Here is a 20,404-nt window from a genome sequence, read left to right on the forward strand (position 1 = left end):
TGGGGCTCTGCAAACCGAACAGTGCTCCACCCACTGGTTGTAGCCATTGCCATGGTACTGGCACCTCATGTCATCACCACTCACCAAAGCCTACATGGGCTTGGCAAAATTATAATGATTGGAAGCCTAGTGAGGGCAGTCATGTGACTGTCAGAGTGGCCATCCCATTGGCTGGGGCTGTGTGGGGTTTTTCTGGGATTTGGAGAGGAGAATTGGACATTCTAGCCAGACACTGGAATGACAGGAGGTCTGCTGCATATTCTCAGCTGATTCCTGGGCAGTGGTATCTTTTAAGGTTGGATAATTTCCCTTTCCCCATTTTATTTCCTTTCCCTTGATCCTACTGATCCTGTTTGTGGGGGTTTTTTTTTGGTTTTTGGGTTTTTTTTTGTTTTGATTTTTTAAGTTCGTTCTTGTTAAAATAAATCCTGTTCTGTTTTGAGGGAGGCTGCCAGTCTCCTTCCTTGCCCCAATATCACAGCGAGACACTTAGCTAACACTCCCCAATTAAAAATTGGTCCCCGCAGTTTTTGGCAAGTCAGCCAGGAGTTGATTAACCTAGTGAATTTATTTAACCCACCCCCTCCCCCTTATTTGGCCATGAGCCAACTAACCTGGGGGACCTTCTTGCCCCTGCCCCACTGCCCCCTTAGGTAATCTCCCTTGCTCTGAAAAAAACCTTAGCATTTATCTTGCTGGTCAGAGAAAAGCCATTTCACTTTTAACTACACCATGATTGAATATTTGGCTCCCCCCTTGTATATTCTAATTGGCATATTTTGGGACAGCATATTGTCCTGATTTAAACTGTTGGCCTGCTCAATACTTATTCATGGCATTGATGGTTTCCTCCTCAGAAACACAGTAAAAAATCTTTGAAAGAATGGTATGGGAGAGTTTATCTTTCCCACTGAGCACATATACAATATTGCTGGAAGCATTACAACTAAATTCGAACTTTACTATACCACTATCATTATAGCTCAAATGGCTATAAAATTTATTCTCATTATTGTCATTATTGAAATGTGGTATTTTTTCCCAAAAAGCTGTAAAGAGACGAAGGGATATGACCATAGTAGACCACGTGTTCAGAGGGATACCAGTACAGGTCCCTCTACTGGAGATGACCTGAGTTCAGAAACAGATTTAGACCACTCTTTAGAATCAGATCAACAGAAAATGCTCCCCCTACAGAATGTTACAACCTGCACAGGAGCACAGTGTAAAATATATAGCCCATTCAGTCCAAAGGATCTGTGTGCATGGAAGAAACTTATATCTAGGTTTGATCAGAATCCAAAGTCAGTAATTTCACAGTTAAGGTCTATATTTAATACATATCAACCCACTTGGGCCTATGTTACTTGTCTTATGGAAATTATATTATCCCCAAGTAAAATTGCAGATATTTTCACATCAGGAAATTCCTTGGTGGCCTCTGAGGAAGCGTTAACAGAGTGGCCTCTCCAGGAGCCAAACTGGGATTATAACAATCCACAGCAATTCCAAGAATTAAAAAATGCTAGGGAAATGCTACTGAAAGGAATGGAATCCTGTTCTAAGAAATCTGACAACTGGCAAAAATTTTTAAAATTCGCTTAGGAGCCTAATGAACAACCTAATAGAGTTTATGATAGACTGTGAAACTGCTAGGCAATTTATAAGACTGGACCCACTAGACTCAAAAGTGTGCGTAATGTATTTGTATATCAATCATTGCCAGAAATCCATAAATTTTTTATGACACAGTGTCCAGACTGGAAATATATGGCTGTAGAAAGGCTTAAGGAAATTGTCACCTATATCTTTGAGGCAAATGAAGACAATACGGCTAAGCAAAGCATTCTGGCACCAGCACTTTCAGGTCAGGCATTTAAAAGTCAGGACAAAACCCCTAAGGTGTGTCAGTACTGTGAAAAACAAGGACACTCATTGAGAGAATGTAGAATTAGAAGGCAAGAACTCAGGTGGGCAGTAACTGAGGGTCAGGAGAAACCAGAATAATTATGGAAATTTTTACCAGAAAGGAAACAACCAAGATAATTACAAACATTATTACAACCAGAATCGGTATAATCATAGACCCTATCAGGGAGGTACAGAAGGGCAGAATCATAATTGGGGTAACTCTAGAATCCCTCAGAGGGGGACATAGGACTGACAGTGTCCAGGGGAGGAGTGGAAAATAAATGCAGAAAGCTATACTTTTCCAGATCCTGAATTTTTGAACCCTCTTGTACCAATCCATTCACCTCCCCAGAGTAATGAACCCCATGTGACCCTCAAAGTTGTGGACATGTATTATGATTGTCTGTTAGATACAGGAGCCTTTAAATCAGTCTTAGTGCATAAACCAGACCCTGGATGCAATGCTATTGGATCTTTAAATGTGGTAGGAGTCTCAGGTAAGGCCCAAAGAGTGGCAGAATTAACCCCTTGCATGGTATCTATGGGGCCTTTAACTGTAGACCATTCATTCTTGCTTATGCCCGATGCCCCTGTAAATTTATTAGGTCGTGATCTCCTTTGTAAACTTAGAGCAACCATATCTCGTGCTCCAGATGGGGCTGTCTCTCTGCGGTTGCCAGAGGATACTGTTCATTTATTACCAATTTTTATTGCAGATGCTCAAGGAGTAGTAGGGGATACATCCAAAATCCCCTCTGACATTCCTGAGTCCCTATGGGCCTCATCCTCTACTGAAGTGGGGCTCCTTAAATCTGTTATGCCTGTTACTATTAAAGTTAAAGGGGGACCACCTCCATCCATTCCACAGTATCCATTGTCTAAAGAAGCTGTAGAAGGGATCACCCCTATAACTGAGGCTCTGAAAAGTCAGGGTACTATTGTCCCATGCCATCATTCTCCATGTAATACTCCCATTTTGCCAGTTAAAAAACCCAAGCCTGGCCCAGATGGCAAACCTGTTTATCGTTTTATACAAGATCTTAGAGCTATTAACAATTATGTTATTCCTAGACATGCTATACTCCCTGCCACCATAGTTTCTTCAACCCCGTGTGAGGCTACATGCTTCACAGTGGTAGACCTCTGCTCTGTCATTTTCTCTATACTAGTACATGAGGACTTCCAGTATTTATTTGCCTTTACCTGGAAAAATACACAGTGGACCTGGACTAGACTCCCATAGGAATTTGTGGACAGTCCTACATTATTTTCTCAAATTTTACAACAGGACCTGGCCTCTATTACTTTTAAAGGTTCCACTTTAGTGCAGTATGTTGATGATTTACTTTTAGCCTCCCCTGATGCTGACGCCTGTCAGGAAGACAGCCACCATTTATTATTAGAACTATACAAGAGAGGCCACAAGGTCTCTAAGTCAAAGGTGCAATGGTGTTTACCTCAGGTAGAATATTTGGGCTTCATTCTGGCTGCTGGAAATCACTCTTTGACTCTCCTAAGTGAGTCCAAGCTATTCAACAACTCACTGCTCCCTCTACTAAGAAGCAATTAAGGGCCATTCTGGGAGCAACTGGGTATTGTAGACAATGGATACCCTCTTTTGGTGAAATTACTAAGCCTCTTATAGCTCTAACCAAAAATTCTGTCCCAGAACCTTTACAGCTGGATTCCCAGCATCTCTCAGCTATAATAGAATCAAAGTGGGCATTGTTATCAGCACCTGCACTAGGACTCCCAGATTACAGTAAGCCTTTTACTCTTTTTGCGTGTGAACAGAAGGGAGTGGCTTCTGGGGTCCTGACTCAATCATTAGGACCTGTCCAGCGTCCAATAGCTTATTATTCTATCCAACTAGATTCTGTGGCCTCTGGGGTGCCACCCTGCCTCAGGGCAGTGGTGGCTACAGCCCTTTTGGTAGAAAAAGTCTCTGATTTGGTCCTAGGTAATCCTCTTACAATACAATGTCCTGACAAAGTAGAGGTCCTCTTACTACACCATAGAACACAAGCCTTTTCAGACCAAAGGCTGGCTAAGTATGAAGTAACCCTGCTAGGTCATGAAAATATCACTTTAAAAACCTGTACAGTCCTTAACCCAGCAACAGTGCTCCCTAGCCAGTCTTGGGGGAGCCGTTGAATGACTGTGCCTCTTTAGTTGATATGGCTAAGAAACCCCATGGTGACCTTTTGGATACACCTTTAGAGAACCCTGATATTGTCCTCTATATGGACGGTTCTTCCTTTATGAAAGATGGTACCCATTTCACTGGGGCTGCTGTAGTTTCTGATTATGATATTATCTGGGCAGCTTCTCTGCCTTCACATTTTAGTGCACAAGCTTCTGAACTTGTGGCTCTTACACAAGCCTGTAACATAGCCAAAGGGAAGAGCGCTACCATTTATACTGACTCCAGATATGTCTTCGGTGTATGCCATGCTGTAGGCATACTTTAGCTACAGAGGGGCTTTCTAACATCATCTCGCAAAGCTATTGCTAACAGAGACCTTATCAAGGACCTCCAATCTGCCCTGAAACTTCCCTCTGTTCTATCAATTGTACATTGCCCTTCCCACACAGGGAATAGTGATCCTGTTTCAAAGGGGAATACACGAGCTGATTCAGCAGCTAAGGTCACTGCTTTAGAAGCCCCTGAACATGTATTTAACCTCTCACCTTCTGAGGATGTTTCTCTCCACCTAACTTATGATGATTCTGAAGTAGAAAGGTGGAAAAAGAGATTCAAGGCTAAACAGATCAATGGAGTCTGGATGTCTTGAAGGGAAAACCAATTCTCCCTCAGAAATTCTATCACCAGGTATGCCTCTCTATTCACAAGAAAGGCCATTTTGGCACACAAGGCATTGTGGATTCAGTTATAAGGACCTGGTTAGCACCAGGTATAACCAACACAGCATCTCGAATCTGCTTGGGCTGCTCAACATGTCAATGTTACAATCAACATGCCTTCCATGCTAAAGCATATGGAGGGCGCCCTTTGACATACACACTTTTTGAACATCTAAAAATTGACTTTATTTCTATGCCCAAAGCAGGACAATATAAATTTTGCCTTGTTATTGTTGATCAGCTCACTCAATGGGTGGAGGCTTTTCCTGCCCCACAAGCAACTGCTGGCTTTGTGGCCAAAGCTCTCCTTAGAGAAATTGTTCCTCGCTTTGGGCCACCAGCATACATTGACTCTGATAGAGGTATACATTTTACAGATTCAATTCTCTCCCAGATTTATTCTTTCTTGGGAGTAACTCCTAGATTTCATACTCCTTACCACCCTCAAAGCTCAGGCCAAGTTGAACATATGAATAAAGAGCTTAAGAGCATGATTGGCAAATTATGTACTGAAACCCATTTAAAATGGCCTGATGTTCTACCCTTGGCATTATTCTATCCGTGCAGTAGACCAAGAGGGGAACTCTACATATTTTCTTATAAGATGCTTCTTGCTCACCCTCCTATCCAAGCTAAAACTTTTTCCCCAGTCTATACATCACTGGTGGGAGGTGATACTTCTGTTGTTTCCTATATACAGGAACTACAAACTAGGCTACGTGAACTCCATGAAACAGGAGTTTCTGTACAAGCTGGTCTTTTAGACTTTTCCTTGCCTGATTTAAGTCCTGGAGACAATGTATATATTAAAAATTTTCAGCAGACCAGTGGGACCCAGCCCGCTTGGGAGGGACCTTTTCAGGTATTATTGACAACTCCTACTGCTATTAAAATTGGAGAAAAGGAATCTTGGATTCATTGTTCCCACATGAAGTCCACACCATTTGTGGGTAAAGTAATTTCAGATAAAACTCAGCCAGCTGCTAAAGAGAAAAGAAACCAAACAGAGCACAGGGGTAATAGACAGTTCTGATTTGCAAGTATTATCACTCAATTGCAAAACCTGGGACTCAAACTCCATAAGGTATCAGGAGATGGAAATTGTTTTTTCAGAGCCCTTGGAGACCAGTTAGAAGGTCATTCCAAAAATCATCTCAAACACAGACAAGAGACTGCTAATTATATGCTCAGTCATAAAGAAGACTTTAGGTCTTTTATAGAAACAGATTTTCCCTTTGAAGAATATGTTGCTGATTTGAAAAAAGCTGGTACTTGTGCTGGGAACGACACCATTGTGGCCTTTGCCAAACATAACCAACTGAATGTAATCATTCACCAGTTGAATGAACCTCTATGGCAAATTTGTGGCACAAAGTCGATGCTAAATAACTCCATATTTTCTACCATAATGGTCATTATGACAGCATTAGAAGAATCAATGATGATTCAGAAACCCCTGCCACTTTGGCATGCAGAGAATTGGGGAACCAGTTTAAAAAATGTGGTGTACCCCAAATTCTAGTATTATAAGCTTTTACCTTAAACAAACTTTTCTTCCTACAGGTGAAGAATTTCACCAAGAGCACATGGCTCTGTCTTCTAGAAAGGGTTATTGAACCTTATTGCTTGATTTATAAGGCAATTAATGAACATATTGAGTCTTGCTGATGTTTTATTTCCTTTTGATATATTGTTTATCATTTCAAGTATCTGTTATTGTCATTGTACTAGATAGAAAGTTCATGGACAAGATAATGTGATTTACTTGCTTAATGAAAATTCTGTAATAATGTTTAATAATATCAGCTATTTACATTCATTTATCATTTGTATGTCATTGTGACTGTATAATCTGGGTGTGGTTTGGCATTATATATATATATTTCAAGTATATCCTAAGTTATGCAGTGTAGCATGCATTTTTACCATCAAATTGTCTTTGGTGAAATTAATACGAGATTTATGATTTGTAGAAACTTACCATTTCGGAGACTAATTGCTTTTACAATGAGCTTAATGGAGATGGTTCAACTCCACGTTGCAGGCCCAGGAGAGAATAACAGGAGGAGAGACAGGTACATGTAAGATACCCTGAAAGAGGCTGAGAGAACAGCCAAATACATTCAGGAAGTCCATAGTTTGCTTATGAGAGCAGCTATGTAGAACACAATTGCTGGACATAGTCCAGTTTCTTCCTCTCTCACTCCAAAAATGTTCTGGTGTCATGTTAGCCCTAATGCATGCACCTTGTTTAACTTAACTTGGCTTCTTCACTCAATCTGGTGGCATGGTCAGAATCCATCCACCTGAGGCCTAGCACAATTATTAGATGTCTATGCACCATGAGATGCAGTATGGTAACCTTTCCATAACATTTTCAGGTGTCATCATGGACAAATAACTAAATTTGGCCTTGATCCAGACATATAGTGGTAAAAAGTGTTAATACTGTCATAACTGTCTCAATTTTGTATTGCGTATGGATATAAGTATCCTCTAAAGCGGGGACTCCAATATGCTGTATATATATCAAGTTTAAAATTGTTTTGTATATTTTGAAGAACTTTCATTGTTTAATTTGAACATTTTTGGACAATGCTATGCTAAAGATTAATGAAAATCCAGCAGTTTCAGAGACAACCAGAATCCAGTTCCCTGATGACATCTCAACCCCTACTTCTAAGATAAGATTTGAAGTACTTTAAATGGGCATTTTTGTTTTTCCTTCTGTTACTATATACATCATCTGTAATATGTATTTTCCCTTTCCTATGTTGTTATTAGTACATTGTTTGTTAGCATTGGTTATGATATTCTATTATTTTTTTTAATTTATTTATTGTTTATTATTTATTGTTCCATCAAGGAAACACCCATGTTTCTTGATGAAACAAAGGGGGGAATGTAAAGAATTAATTGTTATTTGAGGTTTTTATGCCTAGGCATGCACTGGCCTGGGGCTTCGTAAACAGAATGGTGCTCCACCCACTGATTAAAGCCATTGCCATGGTGCGGGCACCTCACGTCATCACCACTCATCAATGCCTACATGGGCCTGGGAAAATTATAATGATTGGAAGCCTAGTGAGGACAGTCATGTGACTGTCAGAGTGGCCATCCCATTGGCTGGGTCTGTGTGGGGTTTTTCTGGGATTGGGGGAGGAGAATTGGGCATTCTAGCCAGACACTGGAACGACAGGAGGTCTACTGCGTATTTTCAGCTGATTCCTGGGCGGTGGTATCTTTTAAGGTTGTATAATTTCCCTTTTCCCATTTTATTTCCTTTCCTTTGATCCTACTGATCCTGTTTGTGCTTTTTTTTTTTTAAGTTTGTTCTTGTTAAAATAAATCCTGTTCTGTTTTGAGGGAGGCTGCCTGTCTCCTTCCTTGCCCCAATATTGCGGCAAGCCGCTTAGCTAACAGTCCCCAATTAAAAATTGGTCCACACATACTATATCCAATTGAGTGTGTATGTTATTCCCTCTTTGAGCCAATTCTGATGAGAGTAAGGCTCACTCACTCCCCCACAACTCCCCCATCCTCCACTCTATATATTTTTTCTTCTTAGTTCTTTTATGTAAGATACTTTGTAAATGAATATTGAAGACAGATAGACCAGATCAAATACTTTTGGATCTTCAAAAGTTGGAGGTCCAGCTATTGGAACCCATAGCAGAGTCTGTTAATAGCTATAGCAATTGATCCCAACCAGGTGTCAGCTCTGAGGAGCAAGCTGTTGCACTGGATCCAGTAGAAAGTGGTAGAAACAGAATGCAAAGATAAATCCTGCAAAGTCAACACTCTTCTACACATGATTCCTCTCAATGGCTGCTAATGCCTGAGACTATCTTTGAGCAACTGAGGATAGCCTTCAAATCCACCTTTCCATATAAGATCCACATTGTACATAGCATGTTTTTCAGGGGAATTACATAGCTTCGTGTGACATCAGACCCATGGTTTTACCTTTCCCTTTTAACTGGCTTGGTATTTCTCCCACTATATACTATCTCTAAGATAGATAATAAATCGTGAACCATCTTAGACAAGGAAGTTTATGATAGACATGTTAACTGAGAATAAAGATGAGAATAAGAGTTTTATCTAGCCTTCTTTCTCTTGGCACTAGTTATTCTATAAAATGAACTAAAATGTCAGTTTACAAGTCACAGATCTTTACCTTAAAGTGACAGAAGGATATAAGAAAGCCTTCTGACTTACCTCCCTATTTCTGTTGAGGGCACCCCTATCTTCATATCTTTCTAGTTAACCTTGAAGGTTTGCTCAACTATTCTCTCTAACCTTCTAAGACTCCATTCCACTCTTTCCCTTTTCTAAACTATGCTCCAAGAAGCTGCCAAATTGGTATTTGTAAAGCACAACTATAATGTCACTTGTCAGCTTGAAGAAGCTCCATTGGCTTCCACTTGCCTCTAGAATAAAATATAAATTCCTCTTCAGGTTTATACCCTTTCACAACATGACTGTAGCCTACTTTTCCAAACTTTTTAGATATTACTCTTATTCTTTTGTGCAGGGCAGCTAGGTGTATAGAGTGGAGAGCCAGGAATCAGGAAGACCCATCTTCCTGAGTGCAAATACAGCCTCAGACATTTACTAACTGTGTTACCCTGGGCAAATCACTTACCCTGTTTGCATCAGTTTCCTTATCTGTATAAGGAGCTGGAGAAGGAAATGGCAAACCAGTTTGGTATCTTTGCAAGAAAACTACAAATGGGATCATGTAGAGTTGGATATGACTGAAAAATGACTGAACAACAACTTCTTCATATGTCTTATGTCCAGACATGCTTGCTCTTCTCTAAACATAATATAGGCACCACTGCCATACAGGAGTATGCTGGAACCAGCCATACTTCTCCTACTTTGTTGGCTCAAGTCTATCATTTTTGTGTTTGTTTTTGTGTTTGTTTTTCTGAGGAAGACAGAGAAAGCATGGTGAGTCAAAATCCACTAATTAAACTGTAATCTACTGTTTGGCCCCAGTATTGCTTCCTTGCTACCACTGAGGCACCCCATTTCTCTCTCCCCTTACCTCCAGTTTCCAACACTTTTTTCCCTTTAAGAGCTATGAGCTCCATGCAAATACCTGTTTTGATTCTTGGAACCTAGGGATGGGTACCACAAAAAAAAAAAAAAAACCACAGAACAGACTATGTACTTATGTAAACATTCATTGAACAATGTCATTCTGATCATACATTAATTTGATTTTGGTTTTGAAATGAATTTTGTTCTTTTAAACTAAAGAAAAATTTTCTAACCAACATGTTTGTTATACTGAGAGAGAAAAAAAACCTGAAGGAGACTGTGCTTATCTCTGCCTTCTAAAATTCTGGAAATATTTTCAGGCATCAATAAGACTACTATAATCTTAAGGCTTTTCGTTGACAATGAAAAGAAATTTTCACCTTATATCACCTGTTGGAGGAAAAAAAAATTCCAAGGACTAGAAACTAGCATAAATCCTCAGATACTGTTTTCTTACATACTCAAAGAAAGTTTCCTTGACTCTTCTTGTATTTTTGAGGCATATCTGAGAATCTCAATTCATCCCACTGGGTACATTGCCTGAGACTATTCTTGACTTACAAAAGGTAAAAGATTTGAATGAAAAGAGTACACCATTCTCTACATTTTCCAAAGAACTGTAGAACAGATAAGTGAATAACAGAGAGAACAGACAAAAGAGAGGTTGTACATACAAAAGTCAACAATGAATAAGTGAGAACTGCTCTTAACTTAAAAAAAAATTAAATTAGCTATAGCAAAAGTTTTCATTCTATTGAGGATACAGGGGTTTAGATAATATGTAAAACAGAGTAGATTTAATCTCTTCCCAGTGGACTGGATAATTTTAATAAGATCCACAGCTGAAATTATAAATTAGAGGATTCTTATTTAGACTTATTTTATGATGTATAACTCTAGAAGCCCACATGAGAATAAGATGATGGGTCCCGAAGACAGCATGCTCCTGCCTTATCAACTCATATTTAGCATTCTAGCTTTGAAAAAAAGAATGCTTTACAAATCAAGTGTATCTATCACTAAATACTCCAATGTGCAAAGTGAGAAATATAGGGAATAAGTATTTGGAAGAGAAAGTCATGTTCATTCAATCCAGTGAATAATTTTTCACTAACTTATAATGATCTCACCTTGTAGAAAATGTTTTAGAGGTTGTGATGTTCTTTGATGAGCTGTTGTGAGACCAATACAGTTGTATATTTACAGCATTTTTAAAAAGTCAGGCATCTGTTCCTTCTGGTAATTCACTGAGCCTATTATTTATATCAAATAAATGCTATTTCACCATGTGAGATCCAATAAAATCTGGTGCCAGTTTTGCTAAATTCCCCCACTGCTGCATCTGTGCATGGGTCATTACCCACCTTCAGCACATTGTGTGTGCTGGACATTAGAGCCAGATCTGATCCATCTAAATCAATTTGCAAATTATATAGCTCTATTACTGATGATAATGGCCAGTCTTTTCATGACAGGGCTCAACCATATTGTTATTTTGGAAACACATATTAGTGAAATTGTTCAAAGAAGTTATTCTTTTCTTTGTACATCTTAACCTTTGTTATAGCTTTATTTTGGACTTTTCCTTAATTTGACAGTAAAATCTGACTCGATGCATCCATCTCTATCTGGTTATCTCTATCAATACCTACTGTTTGTTCTGTAAGAACAGACAAACAAGTTCAATGACCTTGAGTTTTATAGGATTTCAGACTGCTTAAGAACTTGGAACCCCCATTATCATGCTCAAGCCACTGAAGTCTTTTCTCTAGGGTCTAATTCAAAGAGAAATCATCTTCCAATTGAGCCCTTTTGGAGTTTTTGTAAATCCTCTTGCATGATATTTTAAGTAGACCCAACTTAACCTAAATTACAAACTTTATTGAAATGTGTTATAGCAAGTATCCAGTGCATTCAAATAGGTTTATGCAACTCTTTGAGTGAACTGAAGGGAATGAAAGTCAAGTTTTGAACACTCTCCAATCCAATAATTCAACAAGCATTTATTAAATACCTATGATGTATGTGTCAGGCATTGTGCTAAACACTAGGGATACAATTACTAATAAGAAAGACAACTCCTTCCCTCAAGGGGCTCACAATTTAAAGAGGGAGACAATACACAAAGGGAGACTAGAAAGTGGGGGGGATGGGAGAGATGGAACACCAGAGAGTACTGAAAGTAGGGGCATCTTGCTCTGTGGAATTGAAACCAGGCAGGTGAGTAGATGCAAAGAGGAGTGAGTTCAGTGTGCCCTCTATGAAGGAAAGCAGGGGGAGGAGTTTAGTAGTCTACTCTCAGCTCCAGAAAAAGAGGGGATAGGAGGCTGAGGGAGTTGGTGTCAATCAAGGCTTGAGTTTAGCACCAGAGTGTGATGAGTTTATCCTTGGTGAGGGTTTCTTGTTCTCTGAGTTAATACCTGGAAGAGCAGGAGAAGCAAAGTGGGTGATTGTTTAAGAATATTTTGGGCAAGGGCAAAGGAGAAAAAGAAATAGATTTAGAAGCAACTCGATTATCTTAAAAGAAGCTCCATGCCCCAAACAGAATGAGGCTATCTATGAAATGGGTCAATTCAATAGGGGAAGAAGAATAGCCAAACTAACTCTTTTATTTTGCTAGGACTACTCTTTCTTTCCCTACCCCCCAGCAAACTTCTTTCATTTTTCAGTTCTGTTGGCATCACACAGTGACAATCTGATGTATTGGACTCAATCTTGCAATAACTTGTGATATTGTCTTTTAGAGTTCAGGAATGGTTTTTACATTCTCATGCTAGAGCCTACCATGACGTGGAGTTTAATATTTAATGATGACAGCAAGACTAACAACTATTCTGCTGACAATTCAATAAGTGTTCAAGTGCCTTCTGTGTGTAAAGCACCATGCTACATCTGAGGAATGTAAAGATTTCAAAGTGACCCAACTCCTTACGTCAAGGACCTTACATCGTATTACAGAAATAAGACATGTATACAAATAATGCTAATGGGAGTTAGATTGTGATGAACACGTAAGTGAGTTCAAAGAGGAAGGCACTAGAGATTAAACAGGGAGGAAGGGAAGGAAGGATTCTGGCTAGACTAGGGAGATTAGGGAAGGCTTTATGGTAAAGCCTTTTTACACAGTCTGCAAAGGAAGGGAAGGATGTCAACCCCCAAAGACCTCCAAAGTCTGATGAAGTGAGAAGAAATATTGAATTGGATCCAAGAAGACCTGGGCTCAAATCCCAACTTTGCTGGCTATTACTGCTGTAATAGCTAGTTATTATTGCTGTATTTACTGGCTATTACTGCTATAACCTTGAGCTTAACCACTCAAGCTCTCTGGGCCTCAGTTTCACCTGTAAAAAAAGGTTGAATTAAATGACCTTGAAGGTCCCATTTCACCTTTAAAGTCTATAGTCCTCTCTGTGGGGAGTATGTGGCAGGCATGGCAGAAAATTCAAATGAAGTAGGGGGAAAGGCCCAACACAACAGAGGAGAGACTAATAGTCAAAAGTAATTGAAGAAAACTGTAAAGGAAGGTTTTAGAAGTCGGTTGTTAGGGGCAGCTAAATGGCACAGTGGATAAAGCACAGGCCCTAGATTCAGGAGGGCCCGAGTTCAAATCCAGACTCAGACTCTTGACACTTACTAGCTGTGTGACCCTGGGCAAGTCACTTAACCCTCATTGCCATGCAAAAAAAGTAGGTTTTTGCTAGATCCTTGACATTGTGGGTCAGATAATTTCTAGCTAGTCTTTCTTAAGCCACAAAAGCATGTTTTCAAGATCTACTTCTATGATGCAACTGGAGACATATACATGTTACCTGCCCACACCATGAAAAACCCAAATAGTGGCATTCTGTTAAATTGTATCACAGAGTTTTCTTGTCTATCATATAGCAACTATATAGCACAGCAAATAAATGTTAGTGTCTACAGACATTTTGTAATTCTTTGTGTTCATTATCAAAATAGGAAGCAATGTAAGGGTTAGGCTTTGCCCATTGAATGAATGTTGCTTTCCTTTGCAAACTTTTCTTTTGGTTGTTTTTGTTTTGGTTTGGTTTTTTAGTGTGTTTGTTGGCACTCCAGCTCTCTCCTTTATGTGCTAACAGAAATGAAATTACAAATATCAAATGTAAATTTCACATCATCCTTTAGTAGGAAAATAGGTATCCCTAGGGATTTATGAGATGCCATATGTGAATTCTGACCCTTCTAAATGAGTTACTGTAAATAACATTTGGGAACAGCAACAGGAAGAGAACGCAGATTGAAGAATTAGCTCTGGCTCCTAAGTATTGTTATTAAGTGAGCAGCAGCAGATGTAACAAATTCCTATATCTATATATTTATGTATAATATATAATATATAATATATGGTGTACCTAGACATGATATTTCTTCTCAAAATAATGATAAAAAAATTTCACCTGGAATTTTGACAATGTTTATAAATAAGTCAATATAGAAATTCAAGTCATTTAGTTTTCTTATTTATATTTTAATGGCAAAAGAATACTTATAAACTTTTAAAAACAATAGAGGATTTTTTTTCTCAGAGCCTGGTAATAAACATCGTGAAGAGTGAAAAACCTGATAATTAAAGTGACCATAGTTCTTATGCAGAAGGGTGGAGTGTACAATTTAGAAAATTAGGAAACAAAAGGCTAATTCAAGCATTCACAGAATGTTAAATATTAAGTTTTCATTTTATGGGCAAAGTGATGAGGGATATGGATATAATAAGATAAAATCGCTCTACTCAAAGATTTTTAATCTAGTAGTGAATAGAAGACATGTAAACAGATGACTATAACAAAAGGAAAAACATTAATAGATTCTGAAAGTCAGACACCTAGCTAGAAATTTGAAAAGGGAGTGGAGTGTAGGCATCAATTATAGAGAGCTTCCTCAAGGAGTTTAGCCATTAAAATGGGAAGAGACATCAGATGCTAGCTAGTGAAGATAAACAGATCAAGAGAGGGTTTTTAAGGGGTAGAAGGGGAATATGAGTAAGTCTATAGGCAGCAGGAAAACAGCTAGTAGACTAGAAAAGACTGAAGATTAGTGAGAAGTGGGGATGACAGAATGGGCAATCTGCTGAAAGATGAAATGTAATGGAACCACATGTGCATGTAAAAGAACTTACCTTGACAAGGTGTACCACCTCTTCATGTGAGACTGGTAAAGAGGAGATAGTGAAGGGAAACAAAGAGAATGGGAGAAGAGTGAACTCTTGGAGAAAATAGCCTCCTTTTTTACATTGATATATGAATCAAGGTTTTCAGAAGAAAGGGTTGGAGAAAGAAATAGTCTGAAATTTTGAGGCAGGAGGAAAAAGTTTGGAAGAAGAGTCACTGTGGTGAACAGGATAGTGAATCATTTAGGCAAATGTAAAAGTACTACTTTGTTGCAATAAGGACCAAGTTAAGATTTTGTAACAAATTTTTCAGTGAACCTAGCCAACATTGTTTTGTGGTTTTCTTTAGGATTATTTAGCAGCACCAAAATGGGAGCAATGGCATAGAATGGTGATAGTAATCAAAGACAGTGGTTAGGCAAGGCATGATTGACAGTAGTATGAAGGGGCAAGGAACTCAACTATAGAGGGTTGTGGAGAATAAAACTAGCGGACCAAGGGCCAAGTTGGAGAAGGAAGGAGAATGTAGCCACGTTAGGGATGATAGCCTGGGGGGAAAAACTGAGGGTGGAAAGAATGGAGGTTACATTGAAAACAAAAAAACAGGTTTAGAAGTCATAAGGCAGAAGGAAAGTTAGAATGATAAAAAGTTGTGATCAGAAGAAGGAATTGAGAGTTCATGAATATAGATGTAGAACACTTATGGAAGGACACAAGATCCCAAGCATATTACCATCTCTGTGTGTAATTAACCAGAGTGGAGGACTAGGTCAGGGGAAATAAATAAACTGAGGAACTAGGAAGTTAAGATGTTTGAGGAAATATTAAAATGTAGGAAGTTTATTGCAAGTTAGAAGTTAGGTAGAGAGAAAGACCATGAAATAGGCACTGAGTGCAGAAAGAAAGGAAGGAAAATATCCCAGAGATCTGTAGATTATAGGTACCAGAATCTTGCCTAAGTGATAGAGATGGATTGAATGAACCTCAAAGGTTGGGAGATTGCTGGTAGATGGGGATAGAGGGAGATTTTGGATTTGACAATGGGAAGCAAAGAGTATTCTGACTCTCCCAATCTGTCCAGTGTATCCTTCTACTGGTACAAATTGATAATTCATCTGTAGCTTATAGTTTCAGATAATATATGGAACAATGAAATGTTAAGTATTTTGTCCTTTCAGGGTCACACAACTATATTCATGAGAGACAGGCCTAGAACCCAGGTCTTTTTGATGCTGAAACCATCCTCTCTTCACAAAGTCACTCTACTGCTACACTTTGCTCTTGGTATAAAATAAAATATGTTACAAGCATATGTCTTCATTCTTCCTTATCATTTAGGTCCTATGCACTATAAAGCATACAGTGTAATCAATAGCTTAATGAAATATATCAACAATGATTTAATTTATATGGAATAAATATTGTGATTTACAAAACAAAAATTAAAATTGAATGTGGGGTAGTTGGTGTTTTTAAAGTTTCTATGAAAGTGATTCCTTTAGGGTATACAAAATATTCTCAAAAACTTAGAAAGAAAATACTATACCAAACTCCATTTTATAAGATAGACTAATACCTAATACCTAAATAAAGGATAGAGCCAAGAAAGAGAACCTTGAAAAACAATATCATTACTGAGTATTAATGCAAAAACTTTAAATAAAATTCTAACAAAAAAGCTATACATATAAAATATTCATTATTACTTAATTGGATATGTAGCACAGAGTGCAAAGATGGTTCAATATTAGAAAAATAATTAATGTGGAGTCATATACTTTTTTATTTTTATTTTTGCAGGGCAATTAGGATTAAGTGACTTGCCCAGGGTCACACAGCTAGTGTCAAGTGTCTGAGGCCAGCTGTCCCCCAGAGTCATATATTTTTTTTAAATCTTAAACAGATCACATCAACTGAAACATGGGGAAAATAACTTTGGCAAAAACATTATTAATTTATGTTAAAATCCCCCAAAAGTATAGGAATAGAAAGGGCATTTTAATGTGATTAAAACTATATGTTGAAACCAAAAGCTTTCACTGTTTGGGATTGGGAAATACTAGAAGCTTTTCCAATAAATATATAAGTAATGCAAACATTGTGTGTTCTCTCCACTATTATTTGAGAGTTCTATAAATACAATATGACAGCAAAAAAATAAGGGAAAGAAAATAAAGGTATGAACATTAGTAGAGAAGAGACAAAATTATCCCTATTTGCAGATTACATAATTATTTGCTTAGAAAACTCCAGAAAAATCAACAAAAATAATTGAGGAAAATACTTTCATAAAATAGTAGTATAAAAAATAAACATAAAAACCATACAAAAATAAACAAATAAATACATACATGAATACACAAAAAAATCATCAATTTTATAATGCAACAACAAAAATTGAGGAGGAAATAATAAAAAGGGAAATTTCATTTAAATAAAACCTACCAAATGCATAAAATTCCTGGGTGTCAATAAAATGATATACTGAAGGGGCTGATAAATATAGTTAAATATTCTTGTCTTTAAAGATAGGTTTACATAAGCATTTTATAATATATGCCACAATAAGGTTAAAAGAGACATATAAATTAAATATTAAAAATTACAAAAACAACAACTTAGAGAAAACCAGATCAGGTGCCCCTTCCAGCTACTGAAAAAGAGAGATATGACCTCAAAAAAAATAATTTCAGTTTCATGAAATTCAAAAAAATTTGCATTAATAAAAATCAGTACAACTGGAATAAAACCAGAAACTGTTAGGTAAAAAAGAATCTGGGGGGCGGCTAGGTGGCACAGTGGATAAAGCACTGGCCCTGGATTCAGGAGTACCTGAGTTCAAATCCAGCCTTAGACACTTGACACGTACTAGCTATGTGACCCTGGGCAAGTCACTTAACCCCCATTGCCCTGTAAAAAAAATTTAAATAAATAAATAAATAAATAAAAATAAATTTAAAAATAAAAATAAATTTTAAAAAATTAAAAATAAAAAAATAATCTGCCTCAGATATCGAAAGATCTGATATTCAAGAACTATAGGAAACTAACAAAAAAAGCTATTCTCAAAAAAGATAATAATGAACATTTTTTTAAAATTGTAAACTACTCAAAATTAGGGGAAAGATTTTTCTTACTCATTAATGATAAGAGAAATGCAAATCAAAGCAAATTTAACATCTACCTTTACATCCACCAAATTGGTAAAGTTAACAAAAGGAGAGAAAAGTTTATGTTGTTGTGTCTGAAGAGAGATTGAGGTATTGGTCCAATCATTTGGAAAGCAAATTGGAATTATGCTAAAAGGCTAACTAAAATTTTTGTAACTTTCCACCCAGTGATTTAAATATGATAAAAGTACATAACCCTCTGCTGTGCACATCTTTCTACAGATCAAACAGAAAGTTCCCATGTACAACAAAAGATCCCTAGCAGCACTTTTTGGTAGCAAAGAACTGGAAACAAAGTAAATGGCTCTCAACTAAGTAGTTATTAAACAAATCTTGGTACATGAATATAATGAAACATTACTGTACTGTAAGCAATTCTGAGTATGAATAGTTCAGAGGAGCACAGGAAGACTTTCATGATGATGCAGCATGAAAGGGAGCTGAAGCAGGAAAGTCATTTACACAATTACTATGACAATATAAATGGAAAGAACAAAAAATTCAGTTATACATTTTGTAATTTTTAAAAATCGTTTTCTAGGGCCACCTAGGTGGTGCAGTGGATAAAGCACCAGCCTTGGATTCAGGAGGACCTGAGTTCAAATCCAGTTTCAGAAACTTGACACTTACTAGCTGTGTGACCCTGGGCAAGTCTCACTTGACCCTCATTGCCCAGCAAAATAATAATAATAATAATAATAATAATAATAATAATAATAATAATAATAATTTTCTATTATGTAATTATAATGACCAAGCTTTAGCCAACCAAATATGAGAACTTTCTTTGCAGACATGGACAACTATGAGTATAAGACACTGCATATACTATCATCAGGCTTCATTGATGCAAGTAGTTTTTTTTTCTTCTCTTTCATTTTTATCTTTTGTCATAGTGAACATTTACATATTACTATGATATCTGTGAGCATTTTAAAGTGTTATCTCATTTGATCTTTGCAACAACCTGGGATCTATAAATTATTATCTTTATTTTAAAGATGAGAAAAGTGAGAAACAGGTTAAGTGATTTGTCTTAGGCAAATTTACTTGCAAGTAAATGTCTAAAACAGGATTTCAATGTAGGTTTTCCTGACTCCAAGTCTAACACTCTATGCATTTTGCCCCCTAACTGATCTGATGATTCACTGGATGTGAAAAAGGGGGAGGGATATTTTCATAAATGAAGGTCATATAAAAATAATTCCTGGGAAGCAAACATCATTACATAATATTAGACTTTCTTTGAAAGTAAAAATATTATTTATTTCTTTTTCTTATGTTCTGCCAGCAATATGTTAGAATGATTTAATTTATAGTCACTACCATAATTCAACAAACATTGATTAAGTGCCTACTAGGTGCTAGGCATTGTGCACAGTGCCAACCAGGGATACCAGGAACAACAACAAAAAGAGGTGCTTTCTCTCAAAGAATACTCTCATGGGAAAGTCTAGTCTTTTTTCATAGTCTAATGGGCAAGACTACCAAAAAACCCCACAACAATTATGTATAAACAAGATATATACAGAATAAATACAAGATAATCTTAGAAATAAGGTAACAAGAATAAAAAGGACCTGGAGAGACTCCTTGCAGAAGGTGGAACTTTAGCTAATAATTAAAGCAAGTTAGGGAAGTAATAGTACATAATAGGCACTCAATACATATTTAATTTATTTTTGCTTGTTCTGTGGCTTCACTTTTCAGCAAATTTTTTCTGCTTCCTTATTTAAATAGTAATTGTTGCCACTGGTCATCTTAGATAATTTTCTGAGTCTAAATTAGGAAGAATGTCTTTGTTGTTTGTTTGTTTGTTTTTTGCATGCGTGTGAGGAAAAGATTATGGAGTTTTTCCCCTATATGTGCCAGATGTTTCATTACATTCATTTTGAAAAACTGAAGGGTTTCTTTCTCCAAATACTTAATTAAGCCATTAGACTCTACAGCTTCAGGGAGTCTAATTAATCTTGCATTTTCCCCTCTCATGTGGTTTTCAAGGATCTCTAATTCCTTGTGGGTAGCTTGTGGAATATTTGGTAAGTCACAGGGAAATATAAGTGATCATTTCCAACTTTAATAACTGATGTCATGAAGCTCGTGCTTAGGACAGCTATATTGCTAAATGTGTGATTCAAAGCAGTTATGCCAACATATATGGGTTTTGTTCATCTTCATGGTTTATGTTGGAAACCAATTTGAGATCAACAACAAAAATTATTAGTAATCTACTATAGTCAAGGTGCTATACTAGGTGCCAGGGATACAAAAAAGAAAA

The sequence above is a fragment of the Dromiciops gliroides genome, chromosome 5 (assembly GCF_019393635.1).
Source record: "Dromiciops gliroides isolate mDroGli1 chromosome 5, mDroGli1.pri, whole genome shotgun sequence".
Lineage (NCBI taxonomy): Eukaryota > Metazoa > Chordata > Mammalia > Microbiotheria > Microbiotheriidae > Dromiciops > Dromiciops gliroides.